Below are 25,329 nucleotides of genomic sequence, written 5' to 3'. Positions count from 1 at the left end.
CACCCTTGGGAGCATAGGGTGTAAAAGTAATTCTGAGTAGGACATCTGGGAAACTTGCTGAAATATCCATTATTTACACTGGACTATGAAGAATGAGAAAGGCTTTCAGAAATGACTATAAGAAGAAAGGTTATTTCAGCAAAGCACTCTAGAGAGACTGGGAGGCCTGTTGGAGAATCTCCAGAGGGACTCAAACAATGAGTTTGAAGCAGCTTAGGCCATGAACTCAACATTCCTGTGCTATGCCTGAGAAGATATTTGCACAAACAAGCACAGGGTTTCTGACAAGGTACCTTATGTGAATTGAGGAAATAGGTCTTATAGAAACACTTTTACTTTAGCTTTAGGGTATATTGGGAATCTCTGTAATAGTGAGCCACATTTCCTAACTCAAGCTGCTTGATAATGCAAGGAGAAATGAATTTATTCTAGCAATTACACAGATGCACTGCCTCACATGGCAGCCTTAGCAAATATTCTTCCTCATTGTCACAATTACTTTGTATGTGTTTAGGTTCCTAATCTTCAGCCATTTGGGAAAAGCGCAGTGTGACAGCATTTCCTGAGACTGAGGCGATGCATGTTCTTCCAAAGTCATGCATTGGACTAGAGTTAAGAATGCAAAAAATGGGAGCAGTCAAGGACTGGTATTTTGTTGTAATTCACATCCAAGTATTATTTTGTGTCGATGGTAATTTCAAAAACTGATTTTGCCTTTTGATAGACTCCTCAGGCATTGCTTCCCATCATTCCAAGAAGTTTTTTGATGGAGCTCTGTCAGGAAGTCGGCTTTCATCAGCTATGAAGTTTTAGCCCATGGTCACCTGCGTGTTTTTTTCCTTAAGCAGCCTGCTCAGCAGGCAGTCCCCAGGCAGGGTCATGTAGTAAAATATGCCAGCCTTCAGGAGAGGCACACCCCGATTCAGCTCAGCCCTTCCCTTGCTGACTCTGTGTCTGAGTAGTCTGAGGATTTCCATTTCCACATGGATAAGATGAGGCTAGTAACCCATCCCCTCTCCACAGAGTTGTAAGAGTTAATTGTTCAGGAGGGTGGTTAGCAGTGGAACAGGACACCATCCTCCCCATGGCAGGGTCCTTCTCTACACCTGGCCACATAGGTGCTTTTACTTGGCTTTGTCTTGCCCCAGGCTAGCTTTGGTCACTGAGCCTTTTCCTCCTGTTTCAAAAATGCCTTTTGCACCCCACGCCTCTCTGGAGATGTTGCAAATACCTATCTTTCTGAAACTCTACCCTTTCTTCATAACACTTGTCACAGTTGGCAACCTCAACTTATTGGTGTGATTATGGGTTTGTAAACTCGATAAGGGTAGGAATCAGGTCTGCTTTCCTCTCCATTGCATGGCAATTCTCTACCTTCTGCCTGATATTTGGGAGTTTCAGAAAATACTTGTTGAATTTGTAACTGAATGAAATGGAAAAGCAGAGCTTTTAAATCTTAATATAAGATACTTCAAAACCCCTGTGGAGAAGATCAGCATTTCTGAACAGAAAGGATTTTGGAGTCAGCTAAAGCTGAGGTCTGCTCTGCCAGATAATTAGCCTAGTGATCTTTAGACAAATTAACCTCTTTGAAGCTCAGTTTCTATATCTGAAAAATGGGGCTAAAACATTTACCGTATAATTTTTTAGCATTAAGTAGGGTAATGTCAATGAGAGGCCTGGCACAGTGTGTCATATGGCATGCACACCATAAATGATAGTTTTACATACAGGCAACAGTAATAATAGTAATGGTACTAACAATATCATATGTTAAGTAAATAATATACTAGATTAAATTTAAAAGCCCCATTCTATGTTGAAATTAATGAAATTGGCTAATAATCACTAAAGTTTAATTTAGAGCAATGACATTTATCTGAATAATTCAAGAATAATATAGCCAAGTAGTTTTCTTTGAATTTACAACAAATTCTTCAGTAGCTGACAAAGTATAATGTCTTAAACATCTGGGGGAGGAAAGTATTTGAAGACAGAAATGAGTTACTAATTTATGGTGAAAGACCCTGGCATTAACTCCATTTTACTAAAGATGCCTCTGAGGGGTGAAAAGTCGGATTGCAAATACATTTGAGAGCTGAAGACAGACCTGCTCATTCTCTACAGGACCCTGCTTTTTGCAGGGTTATGAAGCTTCATCTGCTTAGAAAGGACTAATCTACTGGATATTTTGTCTCTATGCTGGAGTCTCTTGAACAAGAAGGAGCCATTGATCAACGTTCTCCCTCTGCCAACTTCTGTCATCATCTCTGTCAGGTGTACTGATGTGGTTGACAAAGAACCCTTTGAGATGGCTCGTGAATAAGCCCATGAGAATTTTTAATAACAGGTTTGTGGACAGAGCAAGATGTTACCAGCTGGAGGCATAACTAAATCTCTACATGGGAGATCTTTGATCACACTGTGGCTTTGGGTTACTCCTGCAACAGGGAGAACATGCATGTAACTGGAGTTAGTTACTAACACCCCAGTGGAAAAGAATACTCATAGCCGAAAATCTGCAGCCCAGAGAACACTTTGATACTACTTGGTATGCAGCACGCTTTACAGTCTTCCAATGGCAGGAGAGCCACTTTAGAATTTATTGTATACATTAATTTGATTGCACAGTGATATATTTGTTAGACAAATTACCACAGGTCTAATTAAAAGTCAGTCTTAAAGCCACCTGATTACTGATTTACATTACATTTATTCAATTCCAATGTATTTGTGGAGATAAATTAGATGTAATTTCCAGGTAATAAAACTTAAGTGGTGTAAAATCTCAAGGTTACTAGATCAAAATGAATGGAAAAACTCAACCACATACTGAATAATGTGAGCCATTGAATGAAGTATTGTGTATCAGTACATAAACAATGTATTCAGTCAGGAGGCTGTTTTTTAATCTCTTTTTTTGTTGCTGACTTGTGGGGTCTCCACACATCCTGCAGGTAGAGATCTCAGTGTCTTCATCTGAAAATGATTTGTTTGGATTTCCTCTCCAGGGTTGTTTGTAGGAAAACAAATGAGATGAAGACGTGCTCTGCATTTGCAATCGTATATAATGACAGAAGATGAAAGCTATTTCTTTTGATGAAGTTGTGTACCCTAGGCCATCCTGAGCCATAGAAGATTTGGTTTCATTAGTCTAGAGCTATCCATGACTATGGAATGTGTGTGTGTCTGAGTTGTTTATCCTGTTGCCTGCATGTGCAGCCAATCTGTAAGCATACAAATTATCATTTGCCATAATACCAGTAAACATCTGAACAGAATGCATATTTATTCATTCGAGCTAATGATTGAATTAAATGCAGTATAAAAACAATCCACTATTTATGTATCTAAAAACTTAAATTATTTTCCAGTTATTCCAAATCCAGTCATGGTTGAGTTATTGTATATTTGTTTTTGAAGTTAGAAAGAAGACTGTGATAAACAGATGGATATCTTTCAGTGTTGCTATTGTTCCTTCATTCTGACTCATTAATGAAATATACTGCTTCTTTTTTTTTTTTTTTTTTTAATGTTGTGACACTGATAGGTTTGAACTCATATACCAGAACACAGGCAATACTTTAGCCTCTTGAACTGGTCCGTGAGAAGGTGGATGAAAATGGATGAGGAAGTGAACTGCCTTAGAAGGTGGATGGGGTGTCTCTTGAGGGTTCTAGTAACTAGAGATCATCCCAAGGAACTGCTTTCTACCACTAGGAAAGTGAATGCGTGCTCTTCTGTCTACCTGCCCTAGTCCTCTGTGTGTGTTTGTGTGTGTGTGTGTGTGTGTGTGTGTGTGTGTGTACAATTATAATTTGAGGCAGTTGTAGAGAATGGTCTTTTCTCATCTTGTCTTACCTGCACTGCTAGGAACCCTAGGTGTATGGGCAGCCCCATGCTTACTGCTTTTGCCATCTGGTGTTTGAGTAAAAAGTGACTTTCTAAATCTTTTATTAAAGATGACTTTTTATCCTCCTTTGTTTTTCCCATAAGAACCTCCATGCTAGTAATATGCATGAAAGAAGATTCTCCCTCTGACTGTGGTGAAATTTTTCTTTGTGTTTTTGTTTCTAGTAATTGATATGCCTTGAGTTTCTCATTAATCCGTTGTAACTAGTCACCTTCATAATATATTTATCCCTTTCCTCAAGCTGGCACTTTTATTTTTATATATCAAGCTTTTCCTTAAAAGAATTCTTGCCACTATCCTCACATGTTTATTATCATTTCCTGTTTTATTTCAATCATCAGGTTTTTTTTTTTCTTCTAGCACAGGACCTGGGTTGTGACACGTATTAGCAAATTCAGTAAATGTAGCCTAAGCTGGGAAGCTGAGATAAGGTGCACTGCAAGTGTCCAAGATCCGGTTTTATTTATTACACTTTCTAAAGTTAGATTAAAATGTTTTCCTTTCAAAAACGTTATCAGTAAAATCATTCAGGGTGTATAGTTATGCAGTTATCAACTTAAGAACCCAATCCTGGGGCTCTAAATTTTCAGATACATAGGTTAAAATATATTGAACCATCTCTGGAAGGCATAAACCAGACTTAAGAATTATATTTCTGTTCTCCCTGTAATAGCCTTGCAGCTGTGAATAACTCAGGGTCACAGTTTCTTCATTAATAAATTAAATACTGGAACTCAGTAAATTCTACTATCTCTTCCAGCTCTAAAAGATAGTTGGGTTGATATTATGAGTTTATCACTTTATTTTTCAGTTTATAGAGAAGATGTTTGGGTAATAAAGAATTAAGTAAATATTTCCTAATAAAATAATATTATAATTTTACCCATGCTATCATATATAATGCAAATAAAAGACCTAATGATAATTAAAGACAAGGAAAGATAAAAGAAAAGTTAGTTAATTTTAATTGAAGTAGGTTTTTTATCATAATTTTATTTACATAGAAATTTTGGCAGAACCTAGCTTGAAAAACAAGATGAATAATGGCAGTCATCATGTAATACATGAGATATTTTAATTTGCCACCAGCCACTCATGAATATTACTGACTTCCTAACCAATGGAAAATAAAAACATCTTTTTTGAAATATCTTTTGTACGTTGGCTTATAGCTAACCTTTGGCCTTGACCGGGTATATATGTTTATAATATGCTCCATTTTGTGCCTCCTCTTATTTGACATGATATGAAAACATGAAATAGAAGATGAATGAGCACAACACTAGAAACTAAGAGATGAGTACTTATTATACCAACCATGGACTATATAACCTTGAGAGAACTTGATTTTTCTGAAGTCAAATGAAGTAAAATGAAGAAATTGGGTTAGATGGCTGAGATTATTTCTGGGTTTGTGAAGCAGCGAGTAGCTATTTCTGTTTTAATGTGACTACTTGGTATTCTATGTTATTATTTTCTCTCTCTATTTGAATTTGTCCCGTGATAACTTCTGAATGAGACTAATTTGTGAGATGTGTTTGGCATCAAAGTATTCTGTAAATGTGTCAAGATTCGACTTAGATTCCATTTGTAGTAAAGATTCTATTCTTGGGAGTTCCCGACGTGGCGCAGTGGTTAACGAATCCAACTAGGAACCATGAGGTTGCGGGTTCGGTCCCTGCCCTTGCTCAGTGGGTTAACGATCTGGCGTTGCCGTGAGCTGTAGTGTAGGTTGCAGACACGGCCTGGATCCCGCGTTGCTGTGGCTCTGGCCTAGGCTGGTGGCTACGGCTCTGATTGGACCCCTAGCCTGGGAACCTCCATATGCCACGGGAGCGGCCCAAGAAATAGCAAAAAGACAAAAAAAAAAAAAGATTCTATTCTTGATTCTTATTGGAATTCATCATTGTTTCCTAAATTATTTGCATTCTCAAATTAAGTTCTCAGTTCATTTTAATAACAATTTATGAATGTTATCTTTATGTTATACACTCATAAATAAACACTACTAATTGTATTTTTTTAGCATCTATTCGTTCCCCTTAGAAATCAACTTTTTCCAAATACTGGAAGCAATTCAATTTTTGTTTAACGCTGTAACTCTAACAAAGCCAAATTTAATAATGTTGATAACCAAAATTTGGATTTCATAATGCAATGTAAAAACAACCCATATGCAATATTGCAATATTTAAAATAGTTACTTAGCTCTGATAGGTTTAATTTACCTAGAAATTCATCTTTTGTCTGCAGAAGTTAATAATAATAATATGAGACCTAATCAAACTTAAAAGTGTTTGTACAGCAAAGGAAACCATAAGCAGAACAAAAGACAACCTACAAAATGGGAGAAAATATTTGCAAATGATGTGACTGACGGAGGGCTTACTTTCAAAAATATGACAGGTCAGCAACAACAACAAAATAAACAACCCAACAAAAAGTAAGACCTAAACAGACATTTCACCAAAGAAGAAATGCAAATGGCACATGAAAAAATGCTCAACATCACTAATCCTTAGAGAAATGCAAATCAAAACTGCAATGAGTTATCACCTTATACCACTCAGAATAGCCATCATTAAAAAGCCCGCAAGTGGGGTTCCTATTGTGGCTCAGTAGGTTAAGAACCCAACATAGTGTCCATGAAGATGTGGGTTTAATCCCTGACCTCACTGAGTGGGTTAAGGATCCCTGGCCTTGCTCAGCTGCAGCGTAGGTCAAAGATGCAGCTCAGAGTCCACATTGCTGTTGGCTGTGGTCTAGGGCTGGCAGCTGCAGCTCTGATTCAACCCCTAGCCTGGGAACTACCATATGCTGCAGGTGCAGCCCTAAAAAAAATAGGCAAGTGATTTTTCCTAGTGTGCAGACGTTTGAAGTGTGTAGAAAGAAGCATTCACACAGTTAAAGAGAACATTTTAGCAATATGCAGAAGTAGAGGTAGTGGTTTCCAGAAGTACTTTGTTATTCCCTTGAAGTTAAGCTATTTGATGCCACCACTGTGAGTGCCGATGAAGAAACTGCAAAGATGTTTCCCTCTTGTTTAAGAGGAAGAGAAAGATGAAATAAAACACACAAAAAAACACTGATTTTTAAGATTCATTTTTATTTTTAATCAAACAAGATTCTGTTGGAGTTCCCCGGTGGCCTAGCATTTAAGGATCTGGCATTGTGACTGCTGTGGCCTGGGTTCACTCCCTGGCCCAGGAACTTCCCCATACCCACGCAATGGTGATGCCAAAAAAAAAAAAAAAAAAAAAAAAAAAAATGCTGTTAAAGGTAAAAGCATTGAAATGTCAGCATCACCAGGAAGGATTAATTGACCAAAATGCTGGATGCAAATTTCTGTGGCTATTTAACTATGCAAAGATTTTTGATTGTTGTCGCTTTTGTTACTTGTTTCATAAGCCTTGTTCTCTTTTATGCACAAGGCAGAATGCAATCATCAGAGCAGAATCATCCTCACTCACCATCTCTCTGTTGCATTCATATTCATGGCCACTTAGCTCAGCTGATAAGTGTCATGTTAATGAGATTATCATCTACTTCAGGGCTTCACACTGTTCTATGGCTATAATATGTTCTTTAAGATCCCTGATGAAGTTAGGAGAAAAAAGAATGTTGATGAATTAGTGCAAATTAGTCATCATTAATAGAAAACTACTTCAAAGAATTAATAGTTTTAAAGAAAAAGAACCTACACTCTAAGAAACATTTAGATCAAGTGGAGTGCCTTTTATTCTATTAAAACAAATGTAACAGGAGTTCTTGTTGTGGCTCAACAGTTAATGAATCTGACTAGCATTCATGAGGACACAGTTTCGATCCCTGGCCTCGCTCAGTGGGTTAAGGATCCCTCTTTGCCGTGAGCTGTGGTGTAGGTTGCAGATGTGGCTCAGATCCTGGTTTACTGTGGCTGTGGTGTAGGCCAGCAGCTATAGCTTCAATTTGACCCCTAGCCTGGGAACCTCCATATGCGGTGGGTGTAGCCCTAAAAAAAAAAAAAGTAACAGAGACACTAAAAAATTTTAAATCACCACCATTATCCCCACGATAACAAAACTATTTTTTGACATATTATATCCAGACTTCTTGTCTTTCTCATTAATAAATACACATTTTAAAATAGTTGTAATTATAACATACATAATATTGATATCCATGTTTTCATTTCATTTTTTTTACATGCATATAGTTTCACAATGTATCAGCAACATGATTTATAAAACCTGTCCTGTTTAGTATTTGAATGGTTTCCATTTTTTTTTTCTATTATACTTAATGAAGAAACTATCTTGGCCAAGATAGCGCTTTCCCTACTGTTAAATTATATTCTTAGAACATATAATAAAAATGAAAATTATTGAATAAATATTTCTTTAGATAAATAAAACCATTTATGACTGCTGACATATTTAACAGTACTGTTTTCCACAATACTGACAAGTTTAGAATTCCATCAGCTGTACATAAATATACTTGCCTCACCACAACTCTGTCAACATTTATTTGATCTTTTGTATTCAAGTGATGAGTTACAAAACAGTATTTCAATATTGCTTTTATTTGCATTTTTTACTAAATGTTGGACATTTTCCTATGGAAATTGTTTGTTATCTATTGGGAACATCATTTTTAAACCTTTTAAAAATAGATTCTTGGAGTTCCCTTTGTGGTTTAGTGGGTTAAGGACCTAACATTGTCTCTGTGAGGATGTGGGTTTGATTCCTGGTCTTGCTCAGTGGGTTAAGTATCTGGCATTGCTGTAAGCTGTGGTGTAGGCCATAGCTATAGCTCTGATTCAGTCCCTGGCCTGGGAACTTCCATATGCCACAGGTGTGGTTGTTTAAAAAAACAAAAAAGATTATTGAGCTATAAGTGACATATAATAAACTGCATGTATATACAGTGTAAAATTTTATAAGTTTTGACATGTTGTACACCTGAGAAACCATCACTCAAATCAAGAAAAATAAGATTGTTTTCAATTTTTATCAGAATTTGTGTAGAATTGTCATTATTTTATTTTATTTTTTTGTTTGTTTGTTTGTGTTTTTTTTTGTCTTTTTGCTATTTCTTTGGGCCGCTCCCGCGGCCCAAAAATCTGTTTTCAAAGTTAATTGGAGGTTCCCAGGCTAGGGGTCTAATCGGAGCTGTAACCACTGGCCTACGCCAGAGCCACAGCAACGCAGTATCCGAGCCGCGTCTGCAACCTACACCACAGCTCACGGCAACGCGGGATCGTTAACCCACTGAGCAAGGGCAGGGACCGAACCCGCAACCTCATGGTTCCTAGTCGGATTCGTTAACCACTGCGCCACGACGGGAACTCCGAATTGTCATTATTTTAGATGTTTGGTAGTATTTGCCAATAAGTCATCTAGCTCTAGAGATTTCTTTGTGTAAAAGTTTTTAACCACAAATTTAACTTTGAGGGAGTTCCCATTGTGGCTCAGTGGTTAATGAATCTGACTAGGAATCATGAGGTTGAGGGTTCAATCCCTGACCTTGCTCAGTGGGTTAAGGATCTGGCATTGCTGTGGCTGTGGTGTAGGCCAGCAGCTACAGCTCCAGTTAGACCCCTAGCCTGGGAACCTCCAATTAACTTTGAAAATAGATTTAGGTGTTTATCCAGGTTATTTTATTGTATTATTTTTTACTTGAATGAGCTCTGATAGTTTGTGCCTTTTTTTTTTTTCTTTTTCTTTTTCTTTTTTTTTTTCAGGGCCACACCTGTGGCATATGGAAGTTCCTGGGTTAGGGGTTCAAATCGGAGCTGCCAGCTTACCCCTCAGTCCGTGGCAATACCAAATCCCTAACCCACTGAGGGAGGCTAGGGATCAAACCTGCATTCTCATGGATACTAGTCGGGTTCCTGTGAACCAAAACAGAAACCTCCAGTTTGTGCCTTTAAAAAAAATGTGTGCATTTTATCTAAGCAATCACATTTATTAGCCTAGGGATGATAGGCTAATACCTCATTAACTTTTTAGTGCCTCTAATCTTGTTACTTAACTCATTTTCGATGTTGGGAATTTTGTCTTCTCTTTTTTCCATGCTCAGTTTAGGCAGAGATTTTTTTTCAATTTTATTAATCATCTCCAAGAACCAGTCTTTGGGTTCACTGATTTTTTTTCTGTTAATTTTCTACTTTCTATTGCTTTGATTTCTATACTTATTATTACTTTCTTCTGTTTAATTGGGACTTAACTTTTGGTTAGATGCCAGACATTGTATACTTTTTCTTATTGGGTATTTTTTTATTCTTAAAAATATTCTTGAGTTTTATTCCAGACAGTTGCTTGGAAATAGCTTGTTTCTGTGGAGGGTTGCTTTGAAGTTCTTTTGGGTGGAATCAGAACAGCCTTTAGTCTAGGACTAATTTTCCCTTTACCAAGGCACTACATTCTGAGTCATTTATTGAAGATCCTGTGAATTTCAAAGGTGTTCTCTCCTCTCTGGTAGGAACACAAACTAGTCCCAGCCTTATATTATTTCCAAGCATTGTTCCCTCTCATCCTTTCAGGTTGTTTTTCCCCTGGTCTCAGACATCTGTTTCCTTCCTCACGCACATTTCCTTCAGCTGAATACTTACAGCGGCCCTTCTGCAGATCTTCATTCAGATCGCTCTGTCTCTGTTTCTGCCTCTCTCTCACTAGCTTTGGTGCTATACCCCTCAAAATATGACTATCTTTGCCTCTCCAGAATACCAATTCTGTCTTCCTGCATCCTCAGCTCAAGAGGTTTTGTATATGTTTCTGTTGACTTTTCAGAAGTGATTTTACTGGCTTTTCATCCATGATTAGTCTTCGCATTTGTCTATTTTTTGAGTAATGGATATTATATAGGGAAAATTGTTTGTAGAAATATTTGACCACTTAGGATGATCTTCCTTCCTTTAAAGAAGATTTTTATGCCTTCTGCTGGTTTCTGGGGTCACCATTAGACTATGTAACCTCACACTGAGATTTGCATTTGAATGCTGTCTCTGTTTCCTCTTAATCTTGGGATGTGGCTCTCTAAATCCAACCCAAAGCAGACAGTGAAGCTTAGAAGGATTATACATGTCATGGGCCCTGAAGGCTGATTTTTGTCACCTAAGACATGCAATGATGTTAAAAATGTATACCGTAAAAAGTAGCTCAGTTTTCGGTGGTGATCATTTTATAATTGGATAACGCCTCCGGCAAAGTGTTCCCAGTAGCCATTTAAAATCTTTGGATTCACATCCTTTTCTGTGTTTTGCCATTTTACTTCCTGAACACCAAACTAATTGATAACTTCTGAAAGATAATTTTTTATGTTTCATCCATCTTTTATACTTATAATCATCAGAAGAGTTTTCCTGAAATATTTAGCTCACTGACTAATGATATTTTTCCCTCAAAATGTCAATAAGCTGTTTGTTACAGCTATAATGTTGCTGCCTCATATGTTAAATGAAGTATTACCTTATAATTTTTAAACTATTATGATACTATATCCAACACTAAAATAATTATGACAATTAAAAATGTCTCCAGAGGAGTTCCCTTCATGACTCGGTGGTTAATGAACCTGACTAGGATCCAAGTGGATGTAGGGTTGATCCCTGGCCTTGCCAGTGGGTTAAGGATCTGGCATTGCCGTGAGCTGTGGTGTAGGTTGCAGATGCAGCTTGGATCCCACGTTGCTGTGGCTATGGTGTAGGCTGACAGCTGCAGTTCTGATTCGACCCCTAGCCTGGGAACCTCCATATGCTGTGGGTACAGCCCTAAAAAGGAAGGAAAAAAAATGTCACCCAATGTTGCCAAATGACCTGTAGGGAGCAGAGTTGTTCCTGGTGGGAGGCTAAGACTACTGATGTCCAGACAAGTCATCCAGTCTCCACAGCCTGGGCTCATAATCATCACACTGCTCTTTCTCCTTGGTATGCTCTGCCCCAGGGTAGGTAGGGCTCTACCCCAGTGTCCACAGAACCTGCATATCTCATTGCTTATTCTTCCCCTTACAGACACAGGCTATAATTAAACTGAATTATTTTATCTTCCTCTCTGTACTTCTCTGTACATAAGTCAGTCTGTTCCCTTTCTTGTCATTCACGCCCTTCTCTTCCTAATACCTGCCTCTCCAGTTAAATGACATTCCTTTCTGTAGCCTTTCTTCATCCTCTGTGCATTTTTCCCTCCTCTGAATGCGATGTCTCCCTTGAGTATGTAAGTTATCCGAGGATAAATTATGAACTATATAGGGGCAGAATTTGTATTCTACCCATCTGTTGTCTTCTAAAAGACAAACATTTAACCCAGTGTTTCCAACCAGTAGAACTTAGTGGTTAAGCATTGAGATCCTGGATTCACTGACTGGGCTCAAATTCCAACTCTACCGTTTTTAAACTGTAAACTTGGGTGAGTGTCCCAGCTATTTGGCTGGGAAGAAATAGAGGTAATGGTAGAGCTGTAGAGTTTTGTAAAGATGAAATGAAATGAAATGAAATAACACATAAGAAGTATTTAGAATATTGCCGGGCTTATTGAAAGCCCTCAGTATATATTTACAGTTATTATCATTTATATTTGACCACAGAATTTATTTTGGAGTAAGAACTACTGGGATCACTATGGGATTTGTTAGAGATTTGGGGAAAATTGTTACAGAGATGTTTGATAATAACCATTCATGGGAAGTCTGCCCAGGTGGGTTAGTTTTATCTCTGAGTACTTATCCAGAAAAAGGATACCTAGCCTAAGTAGGAAATGGCCAGTTCATGCTTATATGTGGTTGTATCCAAGGTGTAAACTTTGAACTGAGTTTTCATTTCCCTCCAAGTATGTTGAGATGTGCTACCATCCTTTCTGCCCAAAGAGAAGAAAAAGCATGAAGCAAGAGAAAGAAAAAGATCTGCCCTCTAACCCCCACACAACAGAGATATGCATACATGCCCAGCAGCACACGACATACAGACCTACCCATCAAGACTCATATGCGGGCATCCAGACTCACACAAGACACATTCACATCACACAACACTACTGAGGTTCCTGCTGGCTCTTCTGTTCCTGGTCTCAAACTCTCAAGAGGCCAGGCACCTTGAGTTCTTTAAACCATTCTGGAATGCTTTCATTAAATTTTGTGGTGTACTTAAGCTCCTGTTGATTGATCTCCCTAGCATTTTCTCTAGAAATAGCTCAATCAAAAATTTTACTGCAACAAAAGAACTTGATAAAATCTCAAATTTTTCTCAAATTCCAAAATTATACATTAATAAATCAATACAAACTTGGATCTATTTTAACTATATTTGACAAATGTTTATTAGCTTAAAAAAATATATCCTTGGAGTTCTTGCCATGGGGCAGTCTGTTAAGAATCTGACTGCAGCAGCTTGGGTTGCTCTGGAGGTGTGAGTTCCATCCCTGGCCCAGTTCATTGGGTTAAATAATCTGGCCTTGCCATAGCTTTGGGTCAGGTTGCAGATGAAACTTAAAATCAATCCCTGGCCTGGGAACTTCCATATGCAGAGAGCATAACCTTTAAAAAAAAAGTATCCTTTATTTTTTTAATTTTATTTTTAAAATGTATTTATTTTTTGTTAAAGTATAGTTGATTTAAAGTATCCTTTATTTAGAGCCTTAGATAGATATATGATATACTTACACATTATGTTTACAAACTGAAAATAGCTTTAGTAACAAAATTAAGTCTAGTGGCAATAGAAATTACAAATATACTTGCTTAATCTATTTGAGTGAAATGGTGAATTTTGTATTTTGCCTTAGCATTCAGTTAATAAATAGGTAATAATATGGTTCAGAGCGTTTGACTAGAAAAATTTAACTGAAACAAATTAAATATTAGGTCTCTAAGGCATGTACTGTGAATTAAGGACATCACGTGAATTGGGGCCAATTCAAAATAACTTTGCCCTGAAATTATAGTGGCTGTAAAGAGAATATCCTTTGTGAAATCATCTAGGTTTTCATCTACATATTTCCCATTGTTAAGTAACTCTTGAGGCTCTATAGTGCCCAAACTAGGGGATTTTTAATTTGGGACTTACTGAAAATTATATTGTGGCTTCATTCACAGGGAAATCTAAAACTGAATTTAGTTTTCTAAAACACTGGGTGAGAAGAATATTAGTATTTTCACTTCTAGGTCCGATTGAAAATACAACTCTTTTGATTATTGACCATTTTAGAATGTAGATTTGGATAGTCACTTTAAAAGCTTTAAAAATTTTTAGAATTTAAATGTGTAAATGCTGATGGACATTTGGGTTGTTTCCATGTCTTGGCTATTGTGAATAGTGCTGCAATGAACATACGGGTGCATGTATCTTTTTCAAGGGAAGTTTTGTCCGGGTATATGCTCAAGAGTGGGATTGCTGGGTCATATGGTGGTTCTATGTATAGTTTTCTAAGGTAGCTCCTAAGGTAGCACTAGTCTCCATAGTGATTGTACCAGCTTACGTTCCCACCAACAGTGCAGGAGGGTTCTCTTTTCTTCACACCCCCAACCAGCATTTGTTATTTGTAGACTTATTAATGATGGCCATTCTGACTGGTGTGAGGTGGTATCTTGTGGTAGTTTTGATTTGCATTTCTCTAATTATCAGTGATATCGAGCATTGTTTCATGTGCTTGTTGGCCATCTATATATCTTCCTTGGAAAAATGTCTTTTCAGGTCCTTTACCCATTTTTCCATTGGGTTGTTGGCTTTTGGCTGTTGAGTTGTATAAGTTGCTTGTATATTCTAGAGATTAAACTCTTGTCAATTGCATCATTTGAAACTATTTTCTCCCATTCTGTAAGCTGTCTTTCTGTTTTCTTTTTGGTTTCCTTTGCTGTGCAAAAGCTTGTCAGCTTGATTAGGTCCCATTGGTTTTTTTTTGCTTTTATTTCTATTGCTTTGGGAGACTGACCTGAGAAAATATTCATAAGGTTCATTTCAGAGAATGTTTTGCCTATGTTCTCTTCCAGGAGTTTGATGGTGTCTTGTCTTATATCTAAGTCTTTCAGCCATTTTGAGTTTATTTTGGTGTGTGGTGTGAGGGTGTGTTCTAGTTTCATTGATTTTCATGCAGCTGTCCAGGTTTCCCAGCAATGCTTGCTGAATAAACTGTCTTTTCCCATTTTATGTTCTTGCCTCCTTTGTCAAAGATTAATTGACCATAGATGTCGGGGTTTATTTCTGGGTTCTGTATTCTGTTCCATTGGTCTGTCTGTCTGTTTTGGTACTAGTACCACAGTCTTGATGACCGTGGCTTTGTCATATTGCCTGAAGTCTGGGAGAGTTATGCCTCCTGCTTGGTTTTTGTTCCTCAGAATTGTTTTGGCAATTCTGGCTTTTGTTATGTTAAGGAATGTTCCCTATATACCCACTTTGGTGAGAGTTTTTATCCTGAATGGATGTTGGACTTTGTCAAATGATTTTTCTGCATCTTTTAAGATGATCGGGTGGATTTTGACTTTTCTTTTGTTAATGTGGTGTATGACGTTGTTCGATTTGCATATGTTGAACCATCCTTGTGCACCTGGGATGAATCCCACTTTGTTGTGGTGTATCATCTTTTTTTTTTTTTTTTTTTTAATCTTTCCACTGTACAGCAAGGGGGTCAGGTTATCCTTACATGTATACATGACAATTACATTTTTTTCCCCCACCCTTTCTTCTGTTGCAACATGAGTATCTAGACATAGTTCTCAATGCTATTCAGCAGGATCTCCTTGTAAATCCTTCTAAGTTGTGTCTGATAAGCCCAAGCTCCCGATCCCTCCCACTCCCTCCCCCTCCCATCAGGCAGCCACAAGTCTCTTCTCCAAGTCCATGATTTTCTTTTCTGAGGAGATGTTCATTTGTGCTGGATATTAGATTCCAGTTATAAGTGATAGCATATGGTATTTGCCTTTGTCTTTCTGGCTCATTTCACTCAGGATGAGATTCTCTAGTTCCATCCATGTTGCTGCAAATGGCATGATGTCATTCTTTTTTATGGCTGAGTAGTATTCCATTGTGTATATATACCACCTCTTCCGAATCCAATCATCTGTCAATGGACATTTGGGTTGTTTCCACGTCCTGGCTATTGTGAATAGTGCTGCAGTGAACATGCGGGTGCATGTGTCTCTTTTAAGTAGAGTTTTGTCCGGATAGATGCCAAGAGTGGGATTGCGGAGTCCTATGGAAGTTCTATGTATAGATTTCTAAGGTATCTCCAAACTGTTCTCCATAGTGGCTGTACCAGTTTACATTTCCACCAACAGTGCAGGAGGGTTCCCTTTTCTCCACAGCCCCTCCAGCACTTGTTATTTGTGGACTTATTAATGATGGCCATTCTGACTGGTGTGAGGTGGTATCTCATGGTAGTTTTGATTTGCATTTCTCTTATAATCAGCGATGTTGAGCATTTTTTCATGTGTTTGTTGGCCATCTGTATATCTTCTTTGGAGAAATGTCTATTCAGGTCTTTGGCCCATTTTTCCATTGATTGATTGGTTTTTTTGCTGTTGGGTGTATCATCTTTTTTATATGTTGTGCGATTTGGTTAGCTAAAATTTTGTTGAGAATTTTTGCTTCTATATTCATCAAAGATATTGGCATGTAGCACTGGGAACTATGTCTAGTCACTTATGATGGAGCCTGATACTGTGAGAAAAAAGAATGTATACATGTATGTGTAACTGGCTCACAATGCTGTACAGTAGAAAATTGACAGAACATTGTACACTAGCTATAATGGAAAAAAATAAAAATCATTATAGAAAAATAAATAAATGAATAAATAAATGAGTATTGTGTAAATGCATTTCCTATAGGCTGAATTAAGATATTAATGCTATCCTGTACACACATATACAGAGACATATACACAGACAAAATACTGTGAAGTGATTTTTACATTAAAATGACATTATATTGATACTATACTTTTTCCTACTTCTAAAGTGAAGAAAATAATTATACTGTGTTATTGCTTAGTTTGAAGACAGATTTTTTAATAAAAGATATCCTAAAGTTTATTTAAATGCAGAGAATAAAAGTTTTATGTCAAATTTTAATAGAAAAATTAGGTAAATATTATAGATTATTTTGCTTTTGATAAAAACTTTTTTGCATACCTCTTACATAGCACTTTGGATAAAAATGTATCTTGGGCAGAGCAACGTTTTCTCCAGGAGTAAACAGTTTTAAGAACATTGCATTTCTTTGAGAAAGAGCTCGTCTGAAGAGAGTTGATGACAACCTACTTCTCAAAACTACGCCAGTACTTGTCTATAGCTTCACTAGGGTCAATTTCTGGCTTATAGGTGGCTTTACAGTCAAGAAATCTAAACTACTTGACCAGATTACTAAGCTAGGAGATGTTAGAGAGTTCAGAATTCCTGGTCTTCTTTTCTTACACAGGAGCACCTTGAGCATCATCTATAAGTTTGGAGACTTGTCTAAGTTGAGGCCATGGTGACTAAGGAGAACTGCCAAAGACTTTAAGATGGTCTCACCTTTGGTCTCCGTTTTGATTACTGAGCTTTTGAGTTTTTCCTTTGGTCCAGTCTCCTTTTGAGTCCCTGCTGGCATGTAAATACTGGTTTTCATGGATCCAAGTCTGTACTTCATAGGTCTCTCAGGTGAGAAGAACCCCAGACATCCTCCCTCTTTCCTTGTCTTCTTCCAGATAATGACTCTTGTCTTCTGTGCCAAGTTCTGCCTTCTTGTTTGGGTAATCCACTTTATATGCGGGGATGTATTTGCTCCTTCCTTCTACCCTATTCTAATCATTTGCCTGTCCCTGGACTCTCATTTGTTGCCTTGCTCCAACCTGAGCACATCACATAATGCTTCACTTACTGGAATAAGCTTTCTTTTATCATCTAAAACCTGAGTCTTCTTCTATAGTACTTGCACTGCTTCAGTTGGCAGAACTATTTCTAGATCTCAGGTTCTCTCAGTTTACCCTTTCTCATGACAGTTAACAAGACCATATCTGAAAGATATTTGAGGCTAGAGATGATTAGGGTGATGGAGAAAAAGGGAACAGAATTAAGAACTTTTCTTACTAAAACTCATTGCTGTCAGTATGCTTTGTACTGAATTCAGAATTAGTACATTTTTCTCCCAACATGCACAAATCCCAAAATATAAGATGAACTTTTAACTTTCTTGGTCGTTGCATATAATATACTAGGAAAATAGTTTTATCAGATAGTCTGCTAAGGAAACTGAATGGGCTCAGGTGCTTTGGCAAATAATTAATGGAACTATTATTAAGAGTTTTAGTTAATCTAAATTGAGAGTCTAGATTAGAAATCCTAAAACAGAACAGATGTTTTGACCTGATGATGCAGCTTACTGAAGTTTCCACTAGAGAGGACTTTTGATTTGCAAGATGGGCATGGAATATGAATATGGAGCTACTCCAGTTTGTTGGGTCCAGGCCAGACAAGGTTGAGTTACAGTCCAATAGAAAAGGCAGACATCCTAAATGACTTATGATAATGAACCCAGTTTGTGTGAGAGTAAAAGCCAGCTGGCCTTAGAACAGCGTTTTTCAAAGAGTATTACTTCAACCACTACTTTTATGAGAAGTAAACTAGCATTAGAGAAAATCAGAGTTTCTATTATAAAATATATTTGAAGAATGTTGAGTTAAATAAACAAACTCCTTTACTGAAGGACATCTTTAATACATGGAAGTGCCTTGCGAATCGCAAAAAAAATTTGTGATGCATTTTTCTAATATTTGACGACTGACCAATTTTTTTATTCAATGAGCGCCACAAATAATGAATGCTTGACTCTAGCCTATTTGGAACATAGATTTAAGGAACTCATTTGATCCAGTGTTCAAATGCAGAGTGATCATTTCATCTACTAAAATAAATAACATATGTTGATAAATTTAATGAATGGCCAAATAGTCATGCAAATGTTTTCTTGTGTTTATAAGCTCATAAACCCCAAAAATATCTCTACTTGAAGTAATTATGGTTTGCATAATTAAAATCCAAATCTTAGATCTGGCTATAACTTTTGAGCCTAATATTTAATATTGTGGATGAATGTGGCAATCATAGAGGGATGCTAAACCTTGAAGAATCATCTAATTGCTTTCTTTTACTAAGCTGTGTGATGTAGGCATTCATGTCCTGGCTGTTTTCTGGGAATGGGGCTTAATTCTTCTGTTGGCTTAGGGCAACATATCCATTGTTAAATATATTGGGATTTTTTTTTTCAAGTTCTCTTTAAGTGTGAGATGGAGGGGAAAAAAGACAGGGCAGGACTGAAGGGAGTTTTCCGTTTTCTCCAGTTCTGCATTCAAGGAAGGTTGTCAGACTGCTTTTATTAAGATAAATTCTGGGTTACTGCTATCACCAGCTTACTTTGGGGATGGTAATTCCCCCAAGCAGAGTCTTCTCTATGTGGCATGTTTTGTTTCAGGGACCTGACTCCTGAGAGTAAGTTGTCAAACATTCAGGATTCTTCCCTTTTAGGATACATCCAAGAGAGACTCTTCTCTGTGATGAAAACCACTTTGCCTACCCAACAGGAGAGGAATGGTTTGGAGAGCTGAAGTCTCAACAAAAACAGTATTTTTTTTTGAACAAGATAGTTTAATAGAGACTAGAGGAACTGAAAGAAAAGAATGCTGAAGAAGGTGTATTGCTTTTAAAATAATAGCTGGAGTTCTGGTTTTGGCTAGGTGGTAATGAGCCCAAATGGTAACCAGGAGGATGCGAGTTGGATCCCTGGTCTCACTCAATACGCTAAGGATCCAGTGTTGCTGTGAACTGTGTTTTGGGTTGCAGAGGTGGCTTGGATCCCATGTTGCTGTGTCTGTGGTGGAGGCTGGCAGCTGCAGCTCAGATTGGACCCCTAGCCTGGGAACTTCCATATGCCTGAAGCACTGCCCTAAAAAGCAAAAACAGAAGATAAAATACAATAATAGCTAAAAGTTATTAAGTGCTTATTGTGTGTCAGGTATTGTCATAAATCTTTTACATGTATTAATTCATCTAATCATCACAGCAGTCCTATAAGTAAGGTGATTATCCCTGTCTTCCATTGGAGGAAACTGAGGTGAAGAGAGGCGAAAGAACCTTCCCAGGCCGTACAGCTGAGAGCTGTATGTGAGCAGTCCTGCTCCAGAACCCAGGCTCTTTTGGCCACTAAATCACACTGACTCTCTTCAGCTAAAGGGAGATACTAGTCATTAAAGCCCCTTGGAATTGGCCAGAAGGATGGATAAGATGCTATGATGCTTGTTTCCATTTTTAAAATAACTTTTATAGAGTTTTTTTTTTATTTTATTTTTTAAAAATTTGTTTGCTTTTTAGGGCCACAACTATGGCACATGGAAGTTCCCAGGCTAGAGTTCGAATCAGAGCTGTAGATGCTGGCCTACGCCAAAGCTCACAACAACACAGGATCCTTAACCCACTGAGTGAGGCCAGGGATGGAACCTGTGTCCTCATGGATGCTAGTCAGATTCATTTCCACTGAGCCACGAAGGGAACTCCGGAGCCTCATTGTTTGAATTGGGAAATAGCAGTGGACTAGAAGAAAGGAGGCATATTTAAGAACTATTTCATCATCAAGTGGACGTGGGAAAAGGTAGAGAAAGAATCAAGGATGATTTCTAAATTTTTGACTTAGGCAACATAATTGATAACAGTGCCATTAAGCAAATGAAAGACTAGATATTGAAATTCCCTCACAGTGGACTATCCAAGGCAACTGGTTACAGGAAGTCAGATAACAGTAGGCAATTGAAAGTTAGAGGTATTTGGTTGAAGAGAGAAGATCCTAATGGATAATATACTTGGGATCTTAGCCTATTGGTAATTGTTGATACTACAAACTGAATAAAAAAAACAGAAGCATATGTAGAGTAGCAGAGAATTAACAGTGCAGGGTAAGGCATCACCTGAGCTAGACTCAAGGCAGAATGAAGAGGGTTGGATAGATTTTTTTATTTCCCATTGCTCCCCAAACAAGCCCAGATCATTAATGCATCGAATTTCCACTTCTACCCAATAGAACAATGCAAGATTAAAAAATCAAACTAGTGCAGAACAAAACACCTATGTATGCTGTCATCCTTTTGACTTGGTATTTGTGATGAATGTATAATCTGTAAGATGTATTTATTTAATTTTAAAATTTTAATTCAATCTATACAGGGAATCTAGATTTTCATATAAGTGGAAATGAAATTCTTTGAGTGAATGATTTTTAACATAAACATTATAAATAACCATCACTAAGTATTGCACATTTAAACTGAACTCTTTTATTTTTAAATATTCACAGTACAGTAATTCATTAGGCCTGAATAGAACATCATTATTTACACATCCAAAGAATAACTTCAGTGGCAAATCAGTGAAGTACTTACACTGAATATAAGAAATAGGATTGAAGATAATTTTTTCTTACATATACAGGCTCAAATCTTTTGTATATTTATTTCTGCCTGGGGATCTTAGCACAGATTGAAGTCACTATTAATTGCTGAACAAGATTTCACAAAATTATAACTATAGCAATCACATCATATATTTATAAGCCTAGAAAGACATCAGTGGCAAGGAATCCATATTGTAATGGCATCTTTTAAAGGAAGGAAATCTCAAATGACATCTCCAGTTTAATTTGTGGAAAACACAAGTTCTCCAAATAGCTGAAATGTACAGATCTTCAATGGCATTTTGCCTTTCATGGCTTATTAAAATATTTGCTTAGCTGCCATAATGTTCTATGTTATTTACAGGTTGAATCAGTGAAGGAAACTGAATGGTACCAAACTCAGAGCCCATTTCAATGATTGCCAAATGGCATAAACATACAACATCCTGGTTGGGGAAGTTGACCTCCACACTGCTGAGACTGGTCATTTGGATTAATGTTTGAATCCAGAAAGCAGTAAGACTCAGTGGCATGATTTTCACTTGGAATAGTAGGTAGAGTCAGCATTTCTTACCATTATACTGACTTCACTGAAGCTATTAAAATAACCTGAATGAAACAAACTCTGCAAATAAATAAATAAATAAATGTATAAATAGGATTCCCCATTGTTTTAATAACATAGCAATGAAGTTACCTTCCAATCATGTAAATGTTATATTGGTATTTTAAGTCACCAAGGGCTATGTTATATCCTTACTCTATCATGATGAATAACTTCTTTCACTGAGGGGGTGGTTGTTGGGCCACATACATTATCTGCTTGGAATAAAGCCCTTACAAAAGGTGTCCTTTAAGAAAAAGAACACAAAAACAAAATAAAAGCAAGACCACTGGAGCAATTTCTGTCACAAGGACTACTATAAATTATCAGCATGTAGAGGCTTTATCTCTGCAGCCAAAATTCATATTTTCTATGCAATCATTTTTTTTTTCTTAATTACCCAAGAAAAAGATTGGGTTTACCTTTTGTCCTCCTATCTATTACATTGATTGGCTGTCCACACTGCCTGGATGTTCTGTTATTGCCCCATTTAGTGTTGTGCAGACCTGGCCTGAAGTTTTTTGTTTTTTGTTTTTTGCTTTTTACCCCACTGGCAGTAGTACTGATTTTGGCAGTGTCACAAAAAGACATACCATTCTTTTCTTTTTTTTTTTTTTGCTCTTCAGGGCCGCACCTGTGGCATAAGTAAGTTCCCAGGCTAGGGGTCAAATGGGAGGTGCAGCTGCTGGCCTATGCCGCAGCCACAACAATGTGGGATCTGAGCTGCATCTGTGACCTACACTACACCTCCCCAACGCCAGATCCTTAACCCACTGAGTGAGGCCAGGGATCAAACCTGGGTACTAATTGGGTTCATAACCTGCTGAGCCACAACGGAAACTCCCACAGACATACCATTCTTGATTGTAGAAAAAGCTGCCAGAATATTGTGTTCATAGTATGGAACAAATTAAGATTATTTTTTTCACATCTTCATGCTTTATTATAGTAAATTGCTATACAGTAAATTGTATCATTTGCCAACAAATGATTTTATTTGTTGTATTTTATTGCCAACAAGAAACTCCAAGAAGAAAATTGAGGGGAATGGAATTTACCACAATACGCTGCAAAGTTAGAAAATAAGCAAAGCAGCATTGTCTATGGACTTATTTGCATTAAGAGTAACATTTTCACTGCTAACGTTTAATAAGGACTTTTGAAAGAATGTGAATCATGCACATGGGTTGAGATGAAGTCTGTGGGTGAGCTGGCACTGTAAATTCCCCCAGAGTTGCATGATTCACCAATGGCATGCATTTTTTCACCTAATGTCGTCACAATCTTAATATCGTCATATAGTTTCTAACACATCTTATTTCAAACATGCACTGGCTACTAAAATAAGATTTTAAAGAAAAGCTGATGTTTGATATAAAATAATCATGTTTTTTTTCAAGTGTGGAAAAATACTCTACAAAAAAATAAGTAGAAAAGTGATTTCTGATCAATGTGTGACTTTTATCTATAAAAATTCAGATGACTAATTAGTGTGCTTACAACAACCCTATTGGATCTGCATGGCAATAATACACATACAGAAAGTTAAGAGCATTAAACTTAAGAGCATTAAACAACTATTAGCACAATGCAATTAAATCCTTATCAGAAATAACATGAATTTATAAACTGTACATTTGGCATTTAGGTTTTGGGGTTTTTTAAGAGTCTGTTTAACTATGACGATACAATAGTGCAAAATCACATTACATGAATAAAACATACAATTATCATTCAAATCCTTCAGTATTACTGACCCTTACAAGTCACATATTGGCTAGAATTGGCACATTTTGTTTCAGTATGATAGTTTTGCGCTTCCTTATTTGAATGTACTTCGTTCTATTCAAGGTGATACTAGAACTACATTTAAAAAAAAGGATAGATGTGGGTGAGGCTCTAAGTGTGTTCTTGAGGAAATGGGAGGAGGGAAGCATGTCGGGTCCCTATTCTTTGTCTGTAAAGATCCACTGAAGCTTTCTTCTTCAGCAACACTTTAGTTAGAGCTCCTAAAGAAATTGCCTGCTAACTTCTTTTCCCTGTTTCTCTGGCTCACAGAGCATCCACATGATCACATGGAAGGGAGTAGGAAGAAAAGAAGAAATATTCTAGAAGTGGCTCATGTCCTGTGCCAGGCTAATTAGCCCAGGATGTCTAATCAACAACCTAGACGTTTAAAAGTTTCTTAGGTGATCATAAAGTAATGTCTACTGCACTCTATTGCCAGATGAGAAATGTGTGGTCCAGAAGAGCTAGTGAATTACATATACAATAGACTGTGTAAACTGGAGCTTGAGTTCTGATCTTGACTCCTTTCTTGTTTGTTGTTGCCATTTTTCTCCTTTCTGCAGCTTTGTGAACTTGAATCTACCTACGGACTTGTTAGCTCTTTACTTTTTCCCTTTAAAAACATCTATTATGTACACATTGTTGTTTTGGATTCAGAATAAACCACAGTCTTCCAATGAAGATGATAAATATTCAATAATTTCACTCAAATAATTTTGACCAGTTGCATTTCCTCCTGTAACGTTGCTTCATACTTTCATCTGGCACAGGATTTAGGGAAATGTTTTTTATTTGTCACAATTACTCCACTAACCCTGACTCCTACCAAACCTAAAAAATTTTTAAAAAGTGAAAAACTTAAAAGAGGGGGAAAAAGGCACATGGACAAATATATGGTTTATGTGAAGGCTGCCATCATGCTGATAGCTCTAGAGATGTGAATTTTTATTTTAAGAATAAAAATCCATGTCATTATTTTCATAACTTTTTTTTTCTGTCTCCATTTCTAGTGCCACATAGCCTATTAATCTTCCAGGGCAAGAGCTCTTATTGATTTGAGTGTAGAGCATCTACGAGCTGAAAGTTTTTTGCTTTGTTTTATTTTTTCCTCTTAGGTAAACTCTTGGTCACAAGTATGATAGTCTTTGTCCTTTGATTCATTATTTTAAAATAATGTATAACATATTCAAGATAGGTCATCTGTTATCTAGAAAGTACACTGCTCTCAGTTTCATACAGACCACCAGATTTTTTCAATTTGCTCAAGGGCTCTTGGCAACAAGATATGAAAGGCCTGAGCTCATTACAATCCCTGGAGACACATATTCTGCCCTTCTTGATAGTGAGCTCTCTTCTGGCAATCTTGCCTTGGATGAGAATGGCATATTCTGGATTGTCTTATCCGAGGGACTGAAGGTGGCTAATGACGCCCATCTGAGATCAGAGGATGCACCATTGTAACTCTGGCAAGTATTTCTTGCATAATGAGTAGCACTGGGTTGTTAATTTAGCATGGGTACTGTTTCTGCCGAGCCTGCTTTTCTACCTCCTTGCATTCTCATTAATCAAAGTGGAACACAGCCATGTGTAGAAAGCCACTGCAGTTACCATACCTTTCTGTAGAAATCGCCCTTAAAG

The 25,329-nt window shown here is 37.2% G+C and overlaps 1 long non-coding RNA gene across 4 annotated transcripts in view; it reads left to right on the top strand.

Moving 5' to 3' along the window:
- Positions 1-25,329, top strand: part of LOC110260380 (uncharacterized) — a 408,289-nt gene that overhangs the window by 195,177 nt on the left and 187,783 nt on the right. The window contains exon 4 of one of the 4 annotated variants that reach the window (XR_014806299.1): positions 515-4,865. The exons of the other annotated variants lie outside the window; for them this stretch is intronic. This is a non-coding gene — a long non-coding RNA (uncharacterized LOC110260380). Of the gene's footprint in view, positions 1-514; positions 4,866-25,329 lie in introns of those variants that run through there. 4 annotated transcript variants of the gene reach the window in all.

Source organism: Sus scrofa, chromosome 1 (genome assembly GCF_054392235.1).
Source record: "Sus scrofa isolate SSC_HxYL_T2T_F1_AM1 chromosome 1, Sscrofa_HxYL_maternal_Yorkshire_Landrace_v2.0, whole genome shotgun sequence".
NCBI classification, from domain to species: Eukaryota; Metazoa; Chordata; class Mammalia; order Artiodactyla; family Suidae; genus Sus; species Sus scrofa.
Note: the sequence above shows the minus strand (reverse complement) of the source record. Positions and strands in the feature narration are given on the sequence as shown.